The sequence below is a fragment of the Canis lupus genome, chromosome 27, assembly GCF_048164855.1.
Source record: "Canis lupus baileyi chromosome 27, mCanLup2.hap1, whole genome shotgun sequence".
Taxonomy (NCBI): Eukaryota; Metazoa; Chordata; class Mammalia; order Carnivora; family Canidae; genus Canis; species Canis lupus.
Window position 1 is genome coordinate 46,795,170 of NC_132864.1, and position 13,873 is coordinate 46,809,042.

The following is a 13,873-nucleotide window of genomic DNA, read 5'->3' on the forward strand; positions in this document are numbered from 1 at the left end:
TCCATTCGATACTTAACCCGCAGAAATCAAGCACAGCATTCGTGACGGGCGTGCCAATGTGAGTAGATTAAAGGCTATCTTACAACCAAACAGCATTAACCCAATGACTCAACGTCTGTGCCGCAAAGTGAAGTTTCTGCACTCTTAGAAAGTAGAAAACTATCATAGTAGAAAACTATCATAGTAGAAAACTATGATCCCCAAAGATCTGTGGAGCACCTGCATTCCCTGTATATCTGCTTTCCTGGTGGAATTCCAGCCTCCCTGCACTCCTCTGTGGAGGACCACAGTGAATTCAAACTTCCCATCTCCTATCATCTCTTAAGCTAACCTACTTAGCCAAGCTTTTGGAAATCTCTGGGGGGTTCTCATTTAGAGCCACATAATCTATAGCCAAAGCTTCCTCTAGATTTCTCGACTGTCTCAGACTAATCTGACTCGTTTCCTCTACACCTGTTAAAGCCCTCAATTCCCAGTGGTGAGCATGTTTTCCACCTCTCCCTCCCCTTTATTTTAGCAATGCCACCCACCTCACTGAGTTGATCTTGTACTTTCTTTTTTCATATAAATTTGTATGTTATCGGTGTTCTATTTGCCAACATATAGAATAACACCCAGTGCTCATCCCATCAAGTGCCCCCTTCAGTGCCTGTCAATCAGTCACCCCCAGCCCCCACCCGCCTCCCTTTCTACCACTCCTAGTTTATTTCCTAGACTTAGCAGTCTCTCATGTTCTGTCTCCCTTTCTGATATTTCCCACTCATTTTTTCTCCATTCCCCTTTATTCCTGTCCACCATTTTTTATATTCCCCAAATGAGACCATATGTATGTCCTTCTCCGATTGACTCATTTCACTCAGCATAATATCATCCAGTTCCATCCATATTGAAGCAAATGGTGGGTAATGGCTAATTAATGGCTGAGTTATATTCCATTGTATACACAGACCACATCTTCTTTATCCATTCATCTTTCGATGCACACCGAGGCTCCTTCCACAGTTTGGCTACTGTGGACATTGCTGCTAGAAACATCAGGGTGTGGGTGTCCTGGCGTTTCATTGCACCTGTAGCTTTGGGGTCAATCCCCAGCAGTGCAATTGCTGGGTCGTAGGGCAGATCTAATTTTCACTCTTTGAGGAACCTCCACACAGTTTTCCAGAGTGGCTGCACCAGTTCACATTCCCACCAATAGTGCAGGAGGGTTCCCCTTTCTCGACATCCTCTCTAAGATTTGTAGTTTCCTGCCTTGTTAATTTCCCCCATTCTCACTGGTGTGAGGTGGTATCGCATTGTGGTTTTGATTTGTGTTTCCCTGATGGCAAGTGATGTGGAGCATTTTCTCATGTGCTTGTTGGCCATGTCTATGTCTTCCTCTGTGAGATTTCTGTTCCTGTCTCCTGCCCATTTCATGATTGGATTGTTTGTTTCTTTGCTCTTGAGTTTAAGAAGTTCTTTGTAGATCTTGGATACTAGCCCTTTATCTGATATGTCATTTGCAAATATCTTCTCCCATTCTGTAGGTTGTCTTTTAGTTTTGTTGACTGTTGGTTTTGTTGTGCAAAAGCTTATCTTGATGAAGTCCCAATAGTTCATTTTTGCTTTTGTTTCTCTTGCCTTCATGGATGAATCTTGCAAGAAGTTACTGTGACCAAGTTCAAAAAGGGTGTTGCCTGTGTTCTCCCCTAGGATTTTGAAGGAATCTTGTCTCAGATTTAGATCTTTCATCCATTTTGAGTTTGTGTCTGTGTATGGTGCAAGACAGTGGTCTAGTTTCATTCTTCTGCATGTGGATGTCCAATTTTCCCAGCACCATTTATTGAAGAGACCGTCTTTTTTCCAGTGGATACTCTTTCCTCCTTTGTCCAATATTCATTGACCATAAAGTTGAGGGTCCACTTCTGGATTCTCTATTCTGTTCCATTGATCTATGTGTCTGCTTTTCTGCCAAGACCACACTGTCTTGATGACCACAGCTTTGTAGTACAACCTGGAATCTGGCATTGTGATGCCCCCAGGCCTGGCTTTCTCTCTTAAAATTCCCCTGGATATTCAGGGACTTTTGTGATGCCACACAAATCTGAAAATAATTTGTTCCAACTCTCTGGAGAAAGTCCATGGTATTTTGATAGGGATTGCATTAAACGTGTTAATTGCCCTGGGTAACATTGACATTTTCACAATATTAATTCTGCCAATCCGTGAGCATGGAATATTTTTCCATCTCTTTGTGTCTTCCTCAATTTCTTTCAGAAGTGTTCTATAGTTTTTAGAGTATAGATCCTTTACCTCTTTGGTTAGGTTTATTCCTGGGTATCTTATGCTTTTGGGTGCAATTGTAAATGGGATTGACTCCTTGATTTCTCTTTCTTCAGTCTCATTGTTGGTGTATAGAAATGCCATTGATTTCTGGGCATTGATTGTGTATCCTGCCACACTGCCAAATTGCTGTAGTTCTAGCAATCTTGGGGTGGAGGCTTTTGGGTTTTCTATGTAGAGTATCATGTCATTGGCGAAGAGGGAGAGTTTGACTTCTTCTTTGCCAATTTGAATGCCTTTCCTGTCTTTTTGTTGTCTGATTGCTGAGGCTAGGACTTCTAGGACTATGTCGAATAGCAGTGGTGAGACTGGAAACATCCCTGTCTTGTTTCTGATCTGAGGGGAATGGCTCCCAGTATTTCCCCATTGAGGATGGTATCTGCTGTGGGCTTTCGTAGATGGCTTTTAAGATGTTGAGGATAGTTCCCTCCATCCCGACACTTTGAAGAGTTTTGATCAGGAATGGATGCTGTATTTTGTCAAATGCTTTCTCTGCATCTGAGAGGATCATATGGTTCTTGTTTTTTCTCTTGCTGATATGATGAATCACACTGATTGTCTTATGAGTGTTGAACCAGCCTTGCATCCAGGGATAAATCTCACTTGCTCATTGTAAATAATCTTCTTAATGTATTGTCGTATCCTACTGGCTAGTATCTTGTTGAGAGTTTTACATCCATGTTCATCAGGGATGTTGGTCTATAATTCTCCTTTTTGGTGGGGTCTTTGTCTGGTTTTGGAATTAAGGTGATGCTGGCCTCGCAGAACGAGTTTGGAAGTACTCCATCTCTTTCTATCTTTCTAAACAGGTTTAGTTAGAATAGGTATGGTTTCTTCTTTAACGTTTGATAGAATTCCCCAGGGAAGCCATCTGGTCCTGGACTTTTGTGTCTTGGGAGGTTTTTGATGACTGCTTCAATTTCCTCCCTGGTTATCACCTTGTTCAGGTTTTCTATTTCTTCCAGTTTTCATAATTTGTGGCTTTCCAAAAACGCGTCCATTTCTTCTAAGATTGCCGAATTTATTGGCGTATAGCTGCTCATGTTTTTAAAATCGTCTGTATTTCCTTGGTGTTGGTAGTGATCTCTCCGTTCTCATTCATGATTTTATTAGAGTCTTCTCTCTCTTCTTTTTAATAAGGCTGGCTAATGGTTTATCTATCTTATTAATTTTTCAAAGAACCAACTCCTGGTTTTGTTGATCTGTTCCACAGGTCTTCTGGTCTTGATTTCATGGACTTCTGCTGGATTCTTTATTAACTCTCTTCTTCTGCTGGGTGTAGGATCTATTTGCTGTTCTTTCTCTAGCTCCTTTAGGTGCAAGGTTAGCTTTTTTATTGGAGTTCCTTCCAGTTTTTGGATGGATGCTTGTATTGCGATGTATCTCCCCCTGAGGACTGCTTTTGGTGTATCCGAAAGATTCTGAATGGTTGTATCTTCATTCTCATTAGTTTCCATGAATCTTTTAAATTCTTCCTTAATTTCCTGGTGGACCCTTTCATCTTTTAGCAGGATGGTCCTTAACCTCCATGTGTTTGAAATCCTTCCAACCTTCTTCTTCTTGTAAAGCATTATGGTCTGAAAATATGCAGGGGATGATCCTAATCTTCTGGTATCAGTTAAGACCTGATTTGTGACCCAGTATGTGGTCTATTTTGGAGAAAGTTCCATGTGCACTTGAGAAGAATGTGTATTCAGTTGCGTTTGGATGTAAAGTTCTGTAGATATCGGTGAAATGCATCTGGTCCAGTGTATCATTTCAAGCTTTTGTTTCTTTGGAGATGTTGTGCTTAGAAGACCTATCGAATGTAGAAAGCGCTACATTGAACTCACCAAGTATAAGTGTATGATTATCTAAGTTTGTCTTAACTTTGGTTTTAATTGATTGATATATTTGGCAGCTCCCACATTCGGGGCATATATATTGAGGATTGTTAAGTCCTCTTGTTGGATAGATCCGTTAAGTATGATGTAGTGTCCTCTTCATCTCTCACTACAGTGTTCAGGATATATTTTGGTTTATCTAAGGATGGCTACCCCTGCTTTCTTTTGAGGACCATTTAAATGGTAAATGGTTCTCCAACCTTTTATTTTCAGGCTGTAGGTGTCCTTATGTCTAAAATGAGTCTCTTGTAGACAGCAAGCAGATGGGTCCTGCTTTTTCATCCAGTCTGAAACCCTGCGCCTTTTGATGGGGTCATTAAGCCCATTCACATTCAGAGTTACTATTGAAAGATAGGAGTTTAGTGTCATCATGACATGTATTCAGTCCCAGTTTTTGTGGATTGTTTCCTTGGACTTCCTTTTTCTTTTACAGGGTCCCCTTTAATATGCTTGCAGAACTGGTTTGGAGGTCACATATTCTTTCAGTTTCTGTCTATCTTGGAAGCTCTTTCTCTCTCCTATTCTTATTGGGAGACTTGCTGGATAAAGTATTTTGGCTGCAGGTTCTTCTCTTTTAGGACCCTGAATATATCCTGCCAGCCCTTTCTGGCCTGCCAGGTCTCTGTGGAGAGGTCTGCTGTTAATCTAATATTTCTCCCCATAAATTTAGAGATTTCTTGTCTCTTGCTGCTTTAAGGATCCTCTCTTTATCTTTGGAATTTGCAAGCTTCTCTATTAAATGTGCAGGTGTTGAGCGGTTTTTATTGATTTTAGGGGCGGATCTCTCTATTTCCTGGATCTGAATGCCTGTTACCGTTCTCAGATTAGGAAGTTTTCAGCTATGATTTGTTGAAATACATATTCTGGACCTCTGTCCCTTTCAGCGCCCTCTGGAACCCCAATTAAACATAAATTTGCCTTCCTCAGACTGTCATTTATTTCCCTTAATCTATCCTCATGATCTTTTGTTTTTCTTTTTCCTCAGTTTCTCTCTCTGCCACCAACTTTTCTTCTATGTAACTCACTTGTTCTTCCACCTCATTAACCCTCGTCGTTAGGACCTCTAGTAGGGGTTGCATCTCATGTAATTGATTTTTAATTTCAGCCTGATTACATCTAGATTAAGTCTCTTTAGTCCTTTATACTTTTTTCGAGAGCCACCCAGTAGCTTTATAATTGTGCTTCTGAATTGGCTCTCTGACACTGAATTGTAATCCAAATTTTGTAACTGTGGGAGAGAGGGCTGTTTCTTTTTTTTTTTTTTTTTTTTTTTTTGAGAGGGCTGTTTCTGATTCCTTCTTTGGATGTAAGTTTTTCCTTCTAGTCATTTTGCTCAGTGCAGAGCAGCCAAAAACAATTTGTATTGGGAAAAGGAGAAAAAGAGCGAAGAGAAAGAAGAATAGAAAAAGAAAAAAAGAAAAAAAAAAGAAGGAAAAAAGAGAAGAAAAAAGGGGGGAAGCAAAACAGAAAACAAGAAAACAAAAAACAAGAGGGAGTAACCTCTGATTCTGTATACTGTAAATCCCTCAACTTCCCCTGGAAATTTCCAGTGCTGCTTGGTCAATAATTTGTTTTTCCCCTGTCCGTCTAGCAGGTCTTCTGGCAGAGGGGCCTGCTGTGCTCATTCTCAGGTGTCAGCACTTGGGGGAGTTGCCCCCATGCTTGGTGCATGGCTCAGTGAAAGTTGTTTAACCTTTTTATCCTGTGAGGCCACTGTAAGGCTCAGTGGGGGTTGTTTATCCTGGGAGGCCCCAGGAGGAACAATACTGGTGGCGGCCAGCTCTCCAGCCCTGGAGTCAGCTTCCACAGTAACTACGGAGCTCTCAGTCTGCAGGGGCCTGGATGCTCCAGGGGCGGGAGTCACCGATCTGCACAGCTCGGGGCCGCCGGGTGGCAGGAGTATTCTTGCTGTCCTGTGCCCTCCTGGCTTCTGCCTATTCGGGGGTGAGCGCCGGATCTTGGGCTGTGTCCCCGGTGCCCTGTGCTCCCGGGCCTGCGCTCTTGGAATTGCACTCCCGGCCACACAGCTCCCTTCGTGTGGAGCCTCTGCCGGAGCTGCCTCTGAGCTGCTCCCGGGGTCGCACAGCCCCCTCCACGCGGAGCCTCTTCCCCAGCCGCCTCCGAGCTGCTCTGGGTCCAGCCGGGCGCGTGCTGCAGCCCTTTAGGGAGCTCGACCACGGGGTGTGGGGTGCTCTCCTGGGGTGCAGGTCCTCTGTTAGTGTCCCAGGGAGCCTGAGGGCATCCCGACTGCTCTGGGATCCTGCTCCAACTCCCTGCGACCTCCTTTCTGTCCGAGAAGATTGGTGCAGCTCCTGCTTCTCCAGGACAGGGCTTTCCCGCCCTGGGGGCTCTCGCTGGGGCCTTAGCCCGACTCCTGGTGGGGCTCCTCTCCCTTGGATTCCTCTTATTTCTTTCTTTTTTTCCCCCATCTTTCTACCTGAAGAATGAACTCTTCTCACTATAGCATTCCAGCTGTTCCCTCTTTAAATCTCAAGTCAAATTCATCGGTTTTCAGGATGATTTGAAAGTTATCTAGGTAATTTGGTGGGGACAGGTGACTTGGCCCTACTCTTCCACCATCTTGTCCCGCCTCGATCTTGAAGTTTCTTCATTTGGGGAAGTTCTGGTGTATCCGTCGTGATGGCATATGGCTGTCCTTTTGCTTTCTCACAGTTCTCCCTATATTTATTCTGAAAAGAATAGCAGAGATTAGCCTAAAACCTGACAAGACGGTAGCAGAAATTTCAGGCAATGCATTCATCCCCTTGTGATAAAAAAAAAAAAATCCAGCAAGTTCCAACAATTATCAGTTATAACAGCTTTCTTTTTGTCCCCTACTCGATTCACAGCAAAAATTATAATAGATTTGCTATTTGTTATTCCTAACATGATTGGATACTTAAGACAGTAGAAATTTTATTACAAGCTATGGTCTCGAAAATGCCCTAATATGATTCAAAGTTTTTATTGTCTGAATGCACACATAAAAAGCCTGAACCTCAACAGTTTTAGAAAATATATATATAGAAATTGAAAAGATTTGATTGATAACACAATGCAAAAATACTCAATGCTGACGTTGCAGCTGAATCTCGATGGCTTGGATAGCTGAGACACCAGCTGAATTAATGGCAAGTCTGAATTATGGAGTATTTTGAAAAGGAATGCAATTTTATTATTTCTGCTACATATACAATGAGTTCTAATAAATAAAACACTAAGAGCTGTCAGTCTAATCTGTAGGAGCAGAACCTCTGATTGACCAAAAGGCATGTGGATTTAGGTTCATCTTTGTGCATGTGTGTCAGACCTCTCTATACTGCCCATGGCAAGTTTTTGATGGTCAGTGGCTGAGGTTGCAAGTGGCAGAGAGCTTTGGGCCTGTTGTACTGCTGTCGGGGGCCTCTCCCTCTGCCAGTAGGGGCTGCAGATGCCTAGTAACCAGCAAAGACAGGGCCCTTTGGGGGCAAAAGGATTTTTTCTAGTGTGATGTTGCTTGGGAGGGCCCAAATGTTGCTTGGGAGTGTCCGTGTCTTCACTGTAATTTCTGGAAAACGTTACCTCAGACCTCCCTGAATGGAGAGGTCTAAGTTTGGAGGGAAATTTGACAAAGCCTTCATTTGAGGGAACGGAGGAGTGTGTGTCCATTTCTCTGGCCGCACCGTAACTGTACATGGAAAGTTAAGGACCGGGGACTTTCAGCAGCGGTGATTATGCACCTGACCCTGGTTTTCTAAACTACAGGTTCTTCTTCCCTATATGACTCTTAAAGACCTTTTTATATATTTTTAACTAGTCTACTTAAGGGGCATCCTGCTCAGACACAGTGTAAAGAGGTGTTCTTTAGCTTCTGTGAATGGATTTCAATTGAATCTGTATTTAGGACTTCAGGATTCTAGATTAGCCAGAAAACTGTGAATAAATATCAATAAATGCCTCATAATAGGCCTCCTGTTTATTTTGTGGGAATGATTTCAGTAAGGAGGTTTCTCTGAAACTGCAATGGTGCAAATGAATTACATGAAGGGAAGATTCAAGAGTCACAAGAGCTTATGTTTCTGCAGATAAGTTTTTGTCTCCTACAAGGTTGAAGAACAATCTAGCTGGCGCCCAAAACAGAGTCACTGGAGATCAGTAATTTCTCTATAATAAAACCAGATTGGCACAAGATGTTAGAAACTCACCGGGCCAAAGAGGTCCTGCATCTTCTGGCTGTGTACAATGTACACAGGTCATGAACTTCAAAGAATCCAATTTCTTCCAGATAACCTTCTTCCTCTCCGCTGGATTGGCTGGTACTGGCTGTGCAACACCAATGCTGGTTTGGAAGGTCCTGATGGTTCATAGTCCAATGTGGTCGTCCTTGTGGTAGTAGTTTCAAAGATTTCTGTTATTGTCTGAAAATGAGACATGCAGTTCCAATGGTTATGGAAATAAAAATGGTGATGGCATGATCTAGTTGCATACGCATTATCCTGACCTCAAGTCAGACTTGCACCCTAGGGGTGCTTCAACATGTCTGAAACAGACCAAGGCGGCAAGCCATGTACTGTATACATCACGTTACAGAAATCTGAATGCTGATTGCTCAGGAGGGTGTGGAATCAAGAGGTCACTCCCTCTTCATTTGCTACAGTGCCTTAAAATTCCATTGGTAGGAAGGAACCCAAACACTTTCAGGTTGGATAAAACTCAGAAACACAATCTTTTTTTTAATTTTTATTTATTTATGATAGGCACACAGTGAGAGAGAGAGAGAGGCAGAGACACAGGCAGAGGGAGAAGCAGGCTCCATGCACTGGGAGCCCGACATGGGATTTGATCCTGGGTCTCCAGGATTGCGCCCTGGGCCAAAGGCAGGCGCTAAACCGCTGCGCCACCCGGGGATCCTGAAACACAATCTTCTTAAACATTTACAATCTTCTCAAATCGTTTGGGTAGAGCCAAAGCAAACTTGGCATCAGGGAACAAACAATTAAGAAGATCAAATAAAGCTCACCTTGTTGACTTCATATTAACTCTAAATGAGTCTATGAAAAACCTGCTTGCTTTTTCCACAGGTCTTCAGGCCTCTCCCCTGCAGTCCTAGGCAAAGAATAATGAACTTTAAAGGAATGAATCACATCAGTATCACAAGTGACTACCATCCTTTTGGCTTAGTCAGTTAGTTAATGTGAACTAGAGTGCCATTTATGCTAACAAATGCTTAGGTGGACCAGGATAAGGACGGCAACATAAGGGGGTAATCATCCTTGTAACAGTCGTACACATGCAGTAGGTGGGAAATTACGGTTTCTTACGCCAGGGTGTACAGAAGAAACTAAGGCCAAAGTTTAGGTCTGGTCCAAGGTTAAAAGTACCGTATGTAAGAAAAAATGGTAAGCAGGCAACTGGTCCATCCATGTGATGGCAGGACTTCCTTCACAGCTAGTATCATCTCTACCAAAGCAAGAGTCCTTGCATCAATTATGGAAAGGGAAGCTGAACCAACAAGGAAACCGACATCTGGGACAACTTCCCCTGGTGTCATCAGGTCGTTGCTGATGGGTTGCTTTCTGCTGCCGTTGCTGGCAAACAGGGATGGGGAGAAACTAACCGACTGGCAGCAGCTGCAAATGTTAGGTCTCATGCAGCTCCAAGCCCTGTGACAGCCATCCTCTGTGTGCCGTGCTCAAGAGAAACAGATCTATCCAGAAAGGAAGCATGAGTGAGCTTTTTCACCCTAAAAAAAGTTCCACCTTGGAATATTCATGGGAAAGGCTTTGTGCTAAAACCTCAGTAACGTTTCGTTGCACCATCGGGGGCAAAGGCAGAGATGGTACCCAACAGGTTACAGCTCTCTACGACAAAGCTGCTGGTCACCCTGCAAGTCACCCGTCCTAGGCCCTGGGATTGCGACGGGTACCACGTGCTGGCAGCCTCTGGCATTATTGCAATTAGCACCCACTGCGCCAACAGCGCCCCACGAATGGTGGGGAATGATGCCCAAGCACCCTGGGTGTGCTGGAGAGCAAGAGCAGGGACACGGCCTGTCAGGGGCAGCATTTCTCGCCGGCTCCTGCAGCTGTGGGGCGCAGGCAAGGAACGGTCGCTGCCCCCCGACCCCGCGCGTGCCAGCTCAGAGCCCCGGGAGCCCGTGGCAGGTGCTGGCGGCCTCAGCGTGCACCTCAGGCAGCCTTACCTGTCTGGCCCTTACTTGCCCCGGCACCTCCTCGTATATGGCTTCCTCCACCTAGTACTGCAAACAGAGGCAGAGCGGGCGTGAGAACACAGCAGGCGGCCCTGTCCACTGCCCGCAGTTGGGGGCGCCTCCCGCGTGCCTCCCGCGGGGAGGGGCATTATCTGAGCCCAGGCGACTTGGGGCGGCTGGCGGTCCCGTGAGGGCCGCCGGCCTGGGTGGGGTGCAGGGGGAGGAAGGGGCTCCCCGGGTGCATCGTTAATGGGCGGCAATTTCCCTGGAGGCCAGGAAAACCTCTTCTGGGAGCCAGGGCCTTGTTCGCAGCGAGGCGGCAGGACGATGCGGGAGGCTGCTGTCTGCACAGGAAGGACCTCGGGTAACGCGCTGTGACCAACAAGGCGGCGGTCACAGGGCCGGGGACGAGGGCGGCACAGAGAGGAGAGCCAGAGGAACGCAGCACCCAGACCACCCTCGTCCCCAAGGCCCCCAGATGTCCCGGGGACGAGTGGCCCTCCGGGGCGAGGAGACGGAGCCCCGAGGCCGGGTATGAGGGCGGCAGGGACCGGGTGGCACAAGGTGCGGGCAGGCCAGGCCGCCACCTGCAAGGTGCCCCAGGCCCCACCCAAGGTCAGAGCCACTCTGTACTCCCGGCGTCACCGCCCGCCGCAGGAGCAGGTGCGGTCGGGTGGCCACAGACACGGGGGGCCGCAGTCCCGGCCCCGCCACCCAGGCCCCCGGGACAGGCACGCGGGCCACTCGGCTCGCTCTCTCAGGCCACACAGTGCACCTCGTTCTATGCTTCACGTGTCCCTTCTCTGCCACCAAAGAAGACGCTCGGGGAGAGGGGAAAGCCAAGGACCAGACCTCCTGCAGCCAGGGTCCCGCCTGTCCCCCGGGTCAGCCAACTCTTTCAAGTTACTTGGCCTTTGCCCCGAGGCCACCAGCTCTAGTCCATCAGCAGGGACTCGCCCAGGGTCCCCCGTCTTGTGCTTCCCCTGCTCCCGCACCATTTCTTAACTTCGACCCCAATACCCATCTGGGTCCTTAGGCAGAGCCAGAGATGCCTGGGCTCCTGCAGGACACCGGGTTCCTCCATGACGGGCTCAGCCTTCATCACATGGGAAATAGCGTTTGGCCGCTTGGGGGCGGCTGTTTGGTGGTGAGCCACAGAGAACCCCGCCTCTGGCCATACAAAGCATTGTCAGTGACTTGAGAAGGGATGTTACATCAGAGTGAAGGATTCACGATTTTGGATTTTCTTAGCACCCAGGGAAAAGCAGTCCTTTGGTAGCTATCCAACTTTACCTTTGTGGGACTCTCACCCTTGGCAGATGAAGCTTAGAAATAAGCTGATAAAAAAGCAACAATACCCAAATGGTTGGCATTAACTTACGTGCCAAATCCCACATAGTTTTTAGAGCTATGTCCCTAATTGGTTAGTGCATCCTTGCTTCTTTTCTTTTCTTTCCAAATTTCAACTGGAGTCAAGAGTGATAGTATGATTTTATTTAGATGTCTGAGACCCCTAACAGATGTTTTTAAAGCTAGTTCCTGGTTTTGAACTCTTCCCTGACCATCTTCCCAGATTTGCCACCATTCCATTCTCTGTGACATCTTTTCTGAGGTCAGGGAGACCTTGGGTGAACACTCCCAGGCAGGGAGTCTAGCAGTTAAGCAACTGCTGGTCAGTAATAGGAACAAAATGGCGAGGATGAGATGCCGAAAAATAGCCCCTTCCATTTTTTTGGCATCTAGTTAAATCACTCAAGTCTAACACCGAGGACAACTTCCAATGACCACTGAACGCCGTTATTTTAAGAAAAACAAGGGAATTTTTTAAGTTGAAGGCTATAAAGTATTACTGGCATTACTACCAGAGGGAAGGCAATTTAATTTATAACTGTGTCAGCGCTTAATCATGATTATTCTGATTATTCAGATTATTCTGATTATTTCTTTGCAATTCTAAATCCCACATGATTACAGTAAAACTGAACGTAAAATATTCCCTTCTCATGCTCTCCTAACGATGCTTTGTGAAGTTATAATAGATGATGTATTTTATTTTGCAAATGATTGATTCACCTACAGTACGGCTTTGATTGTCGCTACATAAAATACTTGGCTGTCAGAGTCCGTTTTTCTCATCTTACCTCCACCACCTCCTCATATTCTTCATCAGCTGCCATTTTCCCTGAGTAGTAGTGGCACCTACAAACTTTTCAGGTTCCAGACAAATGAAAGATACATTAGAATCTACCCTCGGACTGAAATCAGAACATCAGAAAAAAAGAATTTAAGACGTATCCACGCTACACATCCCTAGATCTTTGTAGGCTAAGTGAAAGGAGAGATCTGAGTACAGGTCTAAAGAACTCGGGCCCCAAATGCCTTTCTCTGGATTCCCTCAGCAACATGCCAGGTATGGCTACTTCTAGCTACACGATCAATTTAGTTCAAGTTGTGAAAGGAAGTGGAGGTAAGAAAGCGAGAGTTTGGATCCAGAGAAACGTTATTTAAATTGCTAAATACTTGCAGAAAAACACTTTTAAGCAAAGTATTAGTTAAAGGGAGGTCAGCTCGGCTTCCAGAAGTTAGTTTTGGGCCAGCACCAGGATGCTACGAGGGTGCCGTAGGTCTCTAAAATGCTTTCCTACTTGAAATCAGACACATACAAACAATCTGTCAGTAGCTTTAAAAGAAAAATAGAAACCTCAAGGCAATGGGGTTATTCTTTTCCTAAACACCATTGGCTTGTATGGATTTTTCTCTTTTGTGTCTGTAGCCCTTCCTCAAACCTGAAAAACAAGACACGTTTACACCATTGACTGAAGCGCATCAAAGATCGTGGGCCTTGGGTCTAAGCTTCTAATTCGGGAGCTAGGGAAAGGGTCTCCCGGGGCCTCTTAGGTTGATGCCAGAGAGTGGGACGTGCTTGATAAAAGTGGATGATGACCTGGAGCAGCTGTCCCTTTCATTGCCTAAAGATATTTGCCGTGTAGACCAATACCCCACCATGGCTAGTTTTGTTAAGCTAGCGAAACCGCCGCCCCTTCTGAGGCAGATGAGGCCCAGTAGGATGGGATAAATATATAGGAAGCCAGATCTTAGAGCCCTTTTCATACTCATACATTTAGAAAAAAAAAAAAAGGCAAAAATTTTTGAGATTTTTTTCTGTTAAATGAGAAAGTCCACCGGGTCAAGCAACCAGGGGATAGTCCAGGGCCTGACTAACCTCACAGCACAGGGCAGATGCGAGTAGGGCCCGGGAGGGCGACAGGGCCACAGACTTCGCTAGTCATGTTCCCATCGCGATTTCCCCAGTTAGGATACCAAGCTTTGGAAAACACTTCAAGGGAAGCTGCAGAACGTCTCCAGCAAGAACATTACGAGAAAAAGCCACCAAGCAGCCTTCGCTGTCCTCTAGCACATCAATTTCCTCAGCAGCAAAGCCTCTCCAGACTCTCCCCTCCCGAGAGCCCCAGGCAGAGCC

At 45.7% G+C, this 13,873-nt stretch overlaps 1 long non-coding RNA gene across 1 annotated transcript in view; it reads right to left on the minus strand.

Annotated features, from left to right (window-relative positions):
• Window positions 1-5,514: 5,514 nt before the first annotated feature.
• LOC140619827 (uncharacterized) overlaps window positions 5,515-13,873 on the minus strand; it is a 512,008-nt gene continuing 503,649 nt past the window's right edge. The window contains exons 5-9 of the long non-coding RNA XR_012019652.1: window positions 12,534-12,598; window positions 10,384-10,440; window positions 9,202-9,287; window positions 8,387-8,599; window positions 5,515-6,892 (exon numbers count right to left, since the gene is read on the minus strand). This is a non-coding gene — a long non-coding RNA (uncharacterized lncRNA). The remainder of the gene's footprint in view (window positions 6,893-8,386; window positions 8,600-9,201; window positions 9,288-10,383; window positions 10,441-12,533; window positions 12,599-13,873) is intronic.